Genomic DNA, 12,340 nt, shown 5'->3' with positions numbered 1-12,340 from the left:
TCAGGCACTTACTGAAGAACAAACCTAACGGCCGGCACAAAGCCAGTGGGTCTGCTCTCTGTACTGTGCTGGGTATTCAGGTTGTAAAGACGGAGAAGTAGCTACTGTATCGGACAGTGCAGCTCTGTCCCCTTACCCGGCTGTTTCTCCCACTAGAATGTATTTCGATGAGGGTCAGGTTTGGACTGTCTTATTCACAGCTGTATGCCCACACCTAAAAACAGGTTTTATTTTGTCGAATGGGCAAATGAATGAATGCCCTGCTTGTACAATTTCAGTAGATAGTGGGTACAAACGAGGACACGATAAATGCTACAGTCGCGATGGCTCTGAACCCCACCTCACTCACTTCAGTAGCAGGAATTTAGTCGTTTTCAGACATCTCCTTCCCAAACATTTGCAGGCTGCGAGAGGGGCACACGTGGGTTTATCAGTCAGTTCTCATCTGCGGGGTCATGGGAGCCTGGTTTAAACCACTAGCCCTGGGGAAAAGAGAGGGGAAGGAGGAGTCACAGCTGTTGGTCCCAGCTGCTTCAAGTGCTGCACCCAGCGACTGCCGCCGTCGTGGTCACCACTGTCAGCCACTGTCGTGGTCACCACTGTCACCACTGTCCTGGTCACCACTGTCGTGGCCACCACTGTCAGCCACTTTCGTGGTCACCATTGTCCTGGTCACCACTGTCAGCCACTGTCCTTGTCACTGCTGTCAGCCACTGTCGTGGTCACCACTGTCAGCCACTGTCCTGGTCACCACTGTCAGCCACTTTCGTGGTCACCATTGTCCTGGTCACCACTGTCAGCCACTGTCCTGGTCACCACTGTCGTGGTCACCACTGTCAGCCACTGTCCTGGTCACCACTGTCAGCCACTGTCCTGGTCACCACTGTCAGCCACTGTCCTGGTCACCGCTGTCACTTTCCAGCAAGCCGGACACTCTCTCCCATTCTTGATGACGCTGTTCCACTACGGCCTCAGTAATAGAGACGTTCAGTGACTTCTCAAGGCAAGGGATTGTGTGAGGTGAAGGAACTGCATCAGTCAAGCGTGTGCCCCACTCAGCAAAAAGGGGCGGGTCACATTATTAAAGTGACATTGATGAAGCTGGCCTGAGAGCTCGTCAGATCACGGCAGTGAAGACAGGGGCCGCCAGGATGAATGCAGTGCTGGCTCCCCCTAGTGGCAGCTCTGGGAATCGTGCCCTTTTGTCTCCTCCCAAGGAAACCCTGGTGGCTCACTGGTTAAGTGCTACAACTGCTAACCAGCTCATAGCGACCATATAGGACAGAGTAGAACGGCTTCATAGGGTTTCCAAAGAATGCCTGGTGGATTTAAACTGCCGACCTTCTGGTTAGCAGTTGTAACTCTTAACCACTATGGCACCAGGGTTTCCACAGGGATAGCATCAGAAAAAAAAAAGTCTACTTACTAGTTTGCTATATTTCAAAGAACAAATTGACAAATTGATGAAAATAATATAATAGAAATTTGCACGAACCCTTTCAATTACTGTCATGCTTACTACTGGCTTCAGCTGCCTGACTGGCGCAGTGGTTTCGTGTCTGACCGGGCCACTCACCGGGCTCCCGCTTGTGAAGCAGCCTCATAGATTGTCTGGGGTCGTCCTAGCAGAGTGGGGACCTTTTCATGGTTTTGAGATGAAAACAGTAATTTTTTCCATTTTCAAGATTAAAACAGTACTTAATTTCTTAAGTAGACAGTATTTTCTGTAGTAGAGTTTCACACCTGACTGACACCAATGAGCCAAGGTGCATAATTTGGGAACATCTATACAAATTTATGTTAATGACGATATTTACTTTGTTTTGATAGTATTTTAGTCAAATTAACTTTTTGACACATTGAATTTGGCCCCACCCCCCCGCATTAAGCCTAGCACCCCAAGTGGCAATTCGTATAGCCCACTCCTTAACCCAGCACTGGCACAGAACACAATAGAATTGACTTCTCTGTTCCCACTGGAAATATTTCTTTGACCAATACTGAGAAAATTCTGTGCCCACCGACACACATCCCAGAAAGGGGCTTCTTAAACTTTCTTCTCACTCCCTCAACACAGAGCGCCAATTCCGCACACACAGCCTAATAGAATGAGAGCAACGCTTAATCTTCATTTCATGATAATTGTGTCTAGTCTCACTAACTACATTCTGAGTGTCTGGAAGATAGATCTTCACTCCCTACGCAGAGCATCTGTGAGCCTCAGGGAGAGTATCTAGCATCACCAGACTGTGTACCATCCTGTCGTTAGCCACCGTGCAGTAAGGCCCCTAGACTCACAGGGGCCCTGGGCTGATTTTCAGAAGGAGATGACCAGGTCTTTCTTCCTAGCTCTTCTTAGTCTGGAAGTTCTGCTGAAACCTATTCAGAATCATAACAACACGCATAGATAGACAGGTGGTAGCTGGACACGAGGCGCATTGGCCAGGAATCAAAATGGGTCTCCTGCATGGAAGGTGAGAATTCTACCAGTGAACCACCGCTGCCTCCATGCTTACCATCCTAGGTGGGATCTTTCAGGTCAGCCTTCCCCGGATGTGATAATGCAGTCCCAGGATAACTCTGAGTCTCCACTGTTCAAATTCATCCTGAAAAACTGACTATGAAACAAACTTTTTTTTCTGACCAAATGCTCTTCGTTCACACACTCATTTTATAGGTGCCTGCTGTTCTCTAGCGTGGGAAATCTAGCACAGGCCCATTGCTTCCCTCTTTAGACCTGCTTCGGGAGATGCTGAGCTCATCTTTACCAACGGAAAGTGGAATGGAGAGGAATCAAGCCAGCAGTAAGCTCCTTGATGTTGGGAAGTGCCCTGTCTGTGGTTTTAATGGCTGTAAGAACTCAAGACCTTTTGCAACTTGGAGCCAACCTTCTTTATATTAAATGTAAAAGCAAAGTTACAAATACGTATGTTCACTAAGAAAAATAGAAATACAAGTAGAAAAACAAAAAAACCAAACCCACTGCCATCAAGTCGATTCTGACTCATAGCGACCCTATAAGGCAGAGTAGAACTGCCTCATAGTTTCCAAGGAGCACCTGGTGGACTTGAACTGCCGTCCTTTTGGTTAGCAGACGTAGCTCCTAAACACTACATCACAAGTAGAAAAATAAATTCCTATAACCTACCCACTCAGAATTAACCATTTTTTCAATTTCTTTTTCACTTTGTAATGCATCTTTGACATTTTGTCATGTCCACAACATCATTTTAAATAGTTGCATACCATTCGATTGTATGGTGTATCATAATTTATTTAACTAATCTCCGTATTTGGGTAGTTAGAATATTTCTATCTCGTTATTATAAATAATGCTGAAAAGGACATTTTAAATGATTTTAAAAAGGAAAATTCTTTTTGGGAAAATTCAGATGTAGATTTGAAGAGCCAAAACTTGCCATTTTAGGGCTGTTGATACATATTACTAACTATCCTCCGGAAATTGAGTGCTAGTATTATCATTCTCTTGCATTTTTGCCAACCTGAGAGGCCAAAATTATCTCCCACTATGTACATAATTTTAATTGCTTTTATTATTAGTGAGAATCAAATACTAATTCATGAGTTTATTGCTAATTTGTATTTCTTTACTCATTAAAAATGGGATATTCCTGTTTAAAAAAAATTCTCAAATCTTTTTTATAGGTTAGGGATATTAAGTTTTTATCTGTCATATTGATCTCCAAATTTTTTCCTAGTTTGTCACTTAATTTTTAATTCTGTATTCATGTATTTTTCTACAAGTGAAATGAAAAATATATGCATTACAAACATTTATTAAGCTCCATTTAGAATTATTTCCATTTTGAACTTATTTTGGAGTAAGGTGTGAGGTAGGGCTCCAGTTTTCCAAGGGATTAGCCAGTTGCCCCTGGACCAATTATTGAACAACTAATGCTTTTATAGTAATTAAAATTAAATTATAAAATTGAGTCTCTTTTAGACTTTCTATTTTGTTCCATTGATAGATGTCTGTCAATTCCTGTGCTCGTGTTATGCTATTTTAAATATGGCAGCTCTAAAATATATATTAATATCTGATATGGTAAAATCTTCCTCATCATTTAAAAAAAAATCCTGGCTAGTCTCCTATATTCACTCATATGCTTTTGAAAGCTGGGCAATGTAATAAGGAAAACCAAAGAAGAATTGATGGCTTTGAATTCTGGTGTTGGCGAAGAATATTGAATATACCATGAACTGCCAAAAGAACGAAAAATCTGTCTTGGAAGAAGTACAGCTAGAAGGCCCCTTAGAAGCAAGGATGGCGAGGCATTGTCTCACGTACTTTGGACATGTTATCAGAAGGGACCAGTCCCTGAAGAAAGACATCATGCTTGGTAAGACAGAACCAAAAAACCAAACCCTTTGCCGTTGAGTTGATTCCGACTGATAGTGACCCTACAGGTAGAGAGTCAGCAAAAAAGAGGAAGACCCTTAATGAGATGGATTGACACAGTGGCTGCAACAATGGGCTCAAGCATAACAGCAATCATGGGGCTGGCACAGGACCAGGCAGTGTTTTCATTCTGTTGTACGCAGGGTCGCTACACTCATTATATACATTTCTCCACTTAATTCTTACAGCAACCCTGTGGTTCAGATACGGCTATTATTGATTCTACATTATAGATGAGGAAAATAAGGCTTAGAAAGGCTTCATAATTCCCAAGGTCACCTACTGATTAAGTGGCAGAGCCAGAATTCAAACCCAGGCTTGTCTGACTCTTAGACTAGACCAGGCTACGCCACTATGATCTGGCCCCCCATCTCTCGCTCATCATCACAATACCTCTTTTCCTCTGAGTTGTGGGGAAATTTCTCAAACCGAACTTGCAATTTTCTACTTTATTTTCTTGAGATATCTCATTCAAGGTTCATTGTTTCTACCACATTTCATATATCCTGTTCTTGTCTGCCGATTCCATGGCAGCTGACAACAAGACTAGAAGCTGAAGTAGACAAGCAAGGACTCTCCCGAGGAGCCACGCCCTGAACTTGGACTTTTAGCCTCCTCAACTGTGAGAAAATTAATTTCTGTTCTTTAAAGTCACTCACAGGTGGTATTTCTGTCACGGCAGCACTTAGGAAACTGAGACAGTACCCTAAAGGGGATATTATGCAGGGGCTTTTAAATTAATAAAAAAATATAGACCCAATTGCTTCTGCAAACACTTCTACCTTTTTCTAGTTGAGTTTTTTGTCAATTAAGAAGAAACTGCTTTATAACAGGAATCCCTGGGAAGCTCAAAGAATTAAGCACTTGACTACTAATCCACGGATTGGCTGTTCAAACTTACCCAGAGGTACCTCAAAAGAAAGGCCTGGGAATTTGTGTCCAAAAGGTCACAGCCTTGAAAACCCTATGGAGTGCAGTTCTACTCTGACATACATGGGGTCATCATGAATTGGAATCAACTTGATGACCACTGGTTTTTTTTTTTTTTTTGGCTTTGCATCATGTCATCTATTGTTATTTACCTAGTATACGTTTGAATTTTGTTTCTGTGTCTATATTTGGGAAACCTACATTTTAAACTTATCAAGGGCAGGAAGCATATTTGCATGTTCCATTGCTGTTGGTAAGTACCATCGAATCAGTTACAACTCATAGCAACACTATGTACAACAGAACAAAAATGTTGCCTCCTCCTGCACCATCCTCACAACCGTTGCTATGTTTGAGCCCATTGTTGCAACCACTGTGTCAATCCATCTCATTGAGGGTCTTCCTCTTTTTCGCTGACCCTCTACCAAGAATGATGTCTTTCTCCAGGGAATGGTCCCTTCTGATAACATGTCCTCAGTAAGTGAGACAAAATCTTGCCATCCTCACAGCGTTCTGGCTGTACTTTTTCCAAGACAGATTTGTTTGTTCTTCTGGCAGTCCATGGTATATTCAGTATTCTTTGCCAATACCATAATTCAAAGGCATCAGTTCTTCTTTGATCATTCAACTATGCCAAGAAATTTGGAAGACAGCTACATGGCCAACAGACTGGAAGGGATCCATATATGTGCCCATTCCAAGAAAGGTGATCCAATGGAATGCAGAAATTATTGAACAATATCATTAATATCACATTCAAGTAAAATTTTGCTGATGATAATTGAAAAATGATTGCAGCCATACATCAACAGAGAAATTCCAGAAATGCAAGCCAGATTCAGAAGAGGATGTAGAACCAGGGATATCATTGCTGATGTCAGATGGATCTTGGCTGAAAGCAGAGAACACCAGAAAGATGTTTACCTATGTTTTATTGACTGTGAAAAGGCATTCGACTGTGTGAATCATAACAAATTATGGATAATATAGCAAAGAATGGGAATTCCAGAACACTTAACTGTGCTCATGAGAAACCTGTGCATAGACCAAGAGGCAGTTGTTCAAACAGATAACACAACCTTGCTTGCTGAAAGTGAAGAGGACTTGAAGCACTTACTGATGAAGATCAAAGACTACAGCCTCCAGTATGGATTATACCTCAACATAAACAAAAATCCTGACAACTGTACAAGTAAGCAACATTATGATAAACGGAGAAAAGATTGAAGTTGTTAAGCATTTCATTTTGCTTGGATCCACAATCAATGCTCAGGGAGCAGCAGTCAAGAAATCAGACAATGTACTGCATTGGGGAAATCTGCAGAAAAAGACCTCTTTAAAGTGTTAAAAAGCAAAGATTATCACCTAGAGGACTAAGGTGCACCTGACCCAAGCCATGGCATTTTCAATTATCTCATATACATGTGAAAGCTGGACAATGAATAAAGAAGACTGAAGAAATGATGCCTTTATATTCTGGTGTTGGTGAACAATATTGAATATACTATGGATTGCCAAAAGAATTGAACAAATCTGACTGGAAGAAGTACAGCCAGAATGTTGCTTGGAAGAGGGGATGGTGAGACATCATCTCACGTACTTTGGACGCATGATCAGGAGGGACCAGTCCCTGGAGAGGGACATCATGCTTGGTAAGGTAGGGGGTCAGCAAAAAAGATGAAGACCCTCAATGAGATAGACTAACGCAGTGGCTGCAACAATGGGCTCAGCCATGGGGATGGCACAGGACCAGGCAGTGTTTTGCTCTGTTGTACATAGGACTGCTATGAGTCACCTAACAGACACCTAACAGCAATGACAACATGTTTGTATAACCTAACAAGATAGAATTTTAACTATTGCTTTATATGATTTTAAGTTTTTTAAAGAAATTAAGAAAAGAAAAATATATTTATATAGTATTTTATGTTTATCCACATATTTACCATTCCCTGTGGATTCAAGTGACTGTAGGGTCACTTCCTTTCATCCTGAAGGCCTTCCTTTAGTATTTCTTGTTAAGCAGGTCTACCAGAGAAAAATTTTATCTTTTTTTTTTTTTAATCTGGCACTGTCTTTATTTCACCTTTTTTTTAAAAAATAGCTTTGTTGATGTTTAATTCATATTCCATACAATTTACCCATTAGAAGTGTACAATTTAATGGTTTTTAATATATTTGTAGATATGTGCAACCATCACCATGGTCAATTTTAGAGCATTTTCATCACCATAAAGAGAAACTCCATACACTTTAGCTATCACCCCCCTATCCTCTCGTTCACAGCAGCCCTAAGCATCCACTAATCTATTTTCTGTCTCTATAGATTTCTCTATTCTGGACTTGCACATGGATAGAATCATATAACATGTGGTCTTTTGTGCTTAGCTCCTTTCACACAGCATAATGTTTTTAGGGGTTATCCATGTTGTAGCGTGTATTAGTACTTTATTCCTTCTTATGCCTGAAAAATATTACATTATATGAATAAATCCTCTTGTTTATCAGTTCATCTGTTGATGAAATTTGGGCTGTTTCTAAAAAGAGTAAGAGTGTTGGCCTCTGGCAAGCAGAGCTCGAGGTACAGAAGGTCGAGACAATGAACTGCTCAATACTTTCTAACTTTCTGTGTAATCTATATGTATGTATATTATTTTGATTAAATAAATAAATATTTATTGATTAAATTAAATATTCATACCCAGTAATTCCACATCTAGGAATCCTTGCTACTTCTTTCTCTTTCACTACTGTATCAATATATCTATACTATATCAATCTATGGAGACCTAGTGGTGTTGTGCTTAACAGCTCAGCTGCTAACCAAAAGGTCGGCAGTTCAAATCCACCAGCTGCTCCTTGGAAACCCTATGGGGCAGTTCTACTCTGTCCTATAGGGTCGCTAAGAGTCAGCATCCACTCATCGGCAACTTTTTTTTTTAAATATCTATCTATATCAATGAGTTTTATCGATTATATTTTTTCTTGAGATATTTTGTAATCTCTCACATCCACCCATTTCTATCTTGCATTATTATTATGTCTATCATCTCTTGTCCACATTATTATGGTAGCCTGATGAAAGGTGTCTTTTTCTGCAATCTTGCTTCTTCTTATCCATTCTCCACACTTTGTAAATGTTACAGTCTGAAGGTGCTTCCTTGGGTTCGCATTCATTTTAGTCTTTAGACCAGTTTTCTTATGGCTTTAAAGGCTGCACATGAACTGGTTTCTGTTTATTTCTTTAGCCTCATCTTTCACCTTATTCTTCCTTATTCTCTATACTCAGGCCACCACGAATCTCTTTCATTCCTACCAGAAATCGTGTTTGCCTTTATGCCTCTCCCTAGAATATTCTCTCCCCTCTTTTCTCATGTAGACTTACTCGTTCTTGGTCTGTGCCTCTCTCCTAATGCTTTGGATTCACCATGCTGTACTATTAGTTGTTTGCAAATCCCACTAGACTGAGACAGAAGCTGTGGTCTATTTTGTGTACTATTGTATCCTTTGCACCTAGCACAGTGATGAATGAATAAATAACATGTAGCAAACCATTGGAAATGATTTAAATGTCCTTGGCTACCCTTGTTAACGTAGCTCTGGAATAGCCATTCTGTCTTGATTTCTTCAGTCTGAGAGGTTGCTTTCAGGTCAAAGTACCCTGAACGGAAATTCAGTAATTTGATAATATTGTGACATACTTATTTCCAGGTTTTCTTCCTTGCATTTAACATAGTTGAAATGATATAGTATATAAAATTCAACATTCTCCCTCTGCAGAGAACATACCTAATGGATAATATCACATATAAGACATACTGCCAGTGATGATGGTAGCTTTCCAGGGGCTTCCAAGGGTAACAAGTGCCTAGGGGCAATCTCTAAATTGTGCCCCCTACCCCCAACGTCAGCAGAAACACCTTTTCCTTTCTTGTTTGGCTGCCTCAGTTAGGCAATTTTCATATTTGTGGCACCTCAGAATGTCATTCTGTGCCTTTTCTGGCGCCCCCTTGGGCTTGCTCCCAGGGTGGAGTGCCCCCTTCTGCCCCCTAACCCTTTTCCCATGCCTCTGTAGCTTTCTCAGGATTATTGGATGAGATAGGATCTCACTATGTAACATTTCTGGGACTTCAAGTGATTCCACTCTTTTATTTCCTAATGATCCTGTATACACCGGGTTGTCCTGACACTTTTTATTTTATCTAAGTAATTGCTTGCACAGAAAAACCAGACCAAACTCATTACCGTCAAGTCAATTTCGACTCATAGCAACCCTATAGGACAGAGTAGAACTGCCCCGTAGGGTTTCCAAGGAGCTGCTGGTGGATTTGAACTGCTGACCTTTTGGTTAGCTGCTGAACACCTAACCACTGTGCCACCAGGGCTCCTTGCACAGAGAAGTGGTTCCTCAATGCAGGCTGCTGTCTGTGGCTCCATCTGTATCATCTTGGGATCTCTTAAAAATACATATTATTAGACTTCTCTCTTGAAGTTTCAGATTCAGTAACTTTGGTTTGAAGTCCAGAAATCAGTGTTTGCACTAATTAATTTAACACACATTTACCAAGTACCTGCTAGGTGCCTGGCTTTCTTCTCAGATCCTGGAATGCTTCATTGCAAAGCAGGCAAAGACCCCTGTCTCCAAGGGGCTTACATTCTAGTGACTATAAATAACACTCTCCCTAGGGGGCGCTCATGCGCCGTGAGGTGTGGGAATTCTGCGTGTGTAACGCTACTTCTTTAATGGCGGTCTCCGCCAGGTTCACGAAAGCCTATGCTTTTTGTTGTGTCTGAGAGAACTTCGCTCTACCCGCCATTAAAAAAGAGAAGTGCTGTTTTTCTTTTAAAGAGTGTTCAAACATTTTAGTTGGGTATTCTGGCTCGTCACAATTAGGACTCAGGCTTCTTCCCACCTTTATCTCCTACTATCCCCAGACCGAGCCACAGCCTTGCCGTGGGCGCCCAGCGTTTTCCATGAGTCCGCCTTTGTTTGTGCTGCTCCGCCTTCCTAGGATGCTCTCCACTGAGTGAAAGCCTGCTCATGCCTCCACAATGGAGCCTTCCTGGGTCTACTCAAGGGGAAATTTTGTGTTGACTCCTCTAAAATGTCTTAGCCCTTGTCTTAGTTTCCTAGTAGAGCCCTGGTGGCACGGTGGTTAAGAGCTTGGCTGCTAACTCAAAGATTGATAGTTTGAATCCACCAAACGCTGTTTGGAAACCCTGTGGGGCTGTTCTATTCTGTAGAATTACTATGAGTTGGAATCAACTTAATGGCAACAGATTTGGTTTGTTTTTAGTTACCTGCTGCTGCCCTAACACAAATACCACAATTGGGTGGCCTTAAAAACAGAAACTCATTTTCTCAGAGTTTGGGAGGCTAGAAGTCCAAACTCAGGGTGTGTCCCTAAGGGGAGGAAATCTTTGTCTATTTCAGCTTCTGGTAGCCAGCAATTTTTAGAATTTCTGGGCTTGTAGATTCATCTGTCTCTGTTGTGAGATAACATCTGTTTTTCTTCTGTGTCTGTGTGTGACTCTGTGTCTATGCTGCTCCTTATACAACCTAGAAGTGATTAGGTTTAGGATCTACCTTACGTTGGTATGGCCTCAACTGACTGATTACATTACATTAGATTGCTTTATGGAAGGTGATTATATTACATTTCATTAGACGTTAGGTAGTTACATTACATTACGCCCACAGGTGTAGGGGTTAGAATTCCAACACCTATTTTGGGGGGACACAATTCAATCCATAACAGCGCTTTAGTTATATGATTGATCTAGTACAATAAACCCCACCTAAATTTTACCAAAATCTGTGGCAAGCAAAACCCTGGATAATTTGCTAATAATAAAACAAACCAGTTTTCTCTTTGGCATCTGTGTTAGTCTCTGTGTTCATGGGAAAAGCAGAGCAGTATCATCTCAAAACCTGATGGAAAAGAAATGAAATTCTTAGCCCTCAGGCCCGTGGAATCATGAACTGTTGCCTTCATCATCCCAACAAGAGTCTGCATGCTGGAAGATTGGCATTTAGGAAGCAAGGGCATAGCTGAAGTCATAGTTTTCTATTTATTCTTCCTGCCCATGACGGAGCGCATCAATACCTTACTGCATTTTCTGTGAGGTTTCACCTTGCTTGTGATATGTTGCTTCTTTTTATTCTGAGAGCCCATTCCTGCCAAGTAATGTCTGCCAGGGGATACATAATACTGCACAAAATGGAACAAATTATAGAAACAGGCCATATAAAATTTCAGGGCCTTGTCAAGGTGGAGAAGTTGCTAAATTGGAAGTACTATGGCTATAAAGTCCCCTGGCCTAAGAATGTGGATGGAACTGGTTCTTTGTATGATGTTTTATGATGGCTGCGGAATGGAACTGCCTAAGTGAAACTTTTTTTTTTTTATGTCTATGGGGAATAGCAATAGAACTGCTATCTAACATTAAACAAAGAGAAGGAAAATGGGCCCCATTTAGAGATAAGGGTATTATCTGCAGTTGAGGCAGACTTGAGAGTGGTGCTACAAATATAGTTTGATAAAAATGTAAGGGAATTATGAAGTGTTTTTTCCCCCCCAGCAAAAACTTGGAGCACATTCTCGGATAAATGGTTTAACTTTACAAGTTTCCTCAAGGAAGTTTTTAGTTTATATACACACAAAAAGAAAAAAAACTTTAATGGCTTAATAAAAATATGAAAGTTCCCTTGCAAAAAGGAGGGAGAGTCTTCTAACATCAAAATAAAGGAAAACAAAACAAAAACCCTCTCTCTGCAGTAACCATAACTACCAACATGGTGTAAATAACTAATAGCTAGTTTTTAGTCACATATCTACAACAGGCCTTCATCACCTTAGATCATAAAAGGTTCCTTCATAGATTCTAGGCTTTTGTAACCTGAGCTCCAAAAGAAGAAGTCTAAGACAAACAATCCTGTTACAGACACAAGAGTTATAAATGGTTCTCCAATACTTTACAACATCCAGC

Source organism: Elephas maximus, chromosome 22 (assembly GCF_024166365.1).
Source record: "Elephas maximus indicus isolate mEleMax1 chromosome 22, mEleMax1 primary haplotype, whole genome shotgun sequence".
Lineage (NCBI taxonomy): Eukaryota > Metazoa > Chordata > Mammalia > Proboscidea > Elephantidae > Elephas > Elephas maximus.
Note: the sequence above shows the minus strand (reverse complement) of the source record.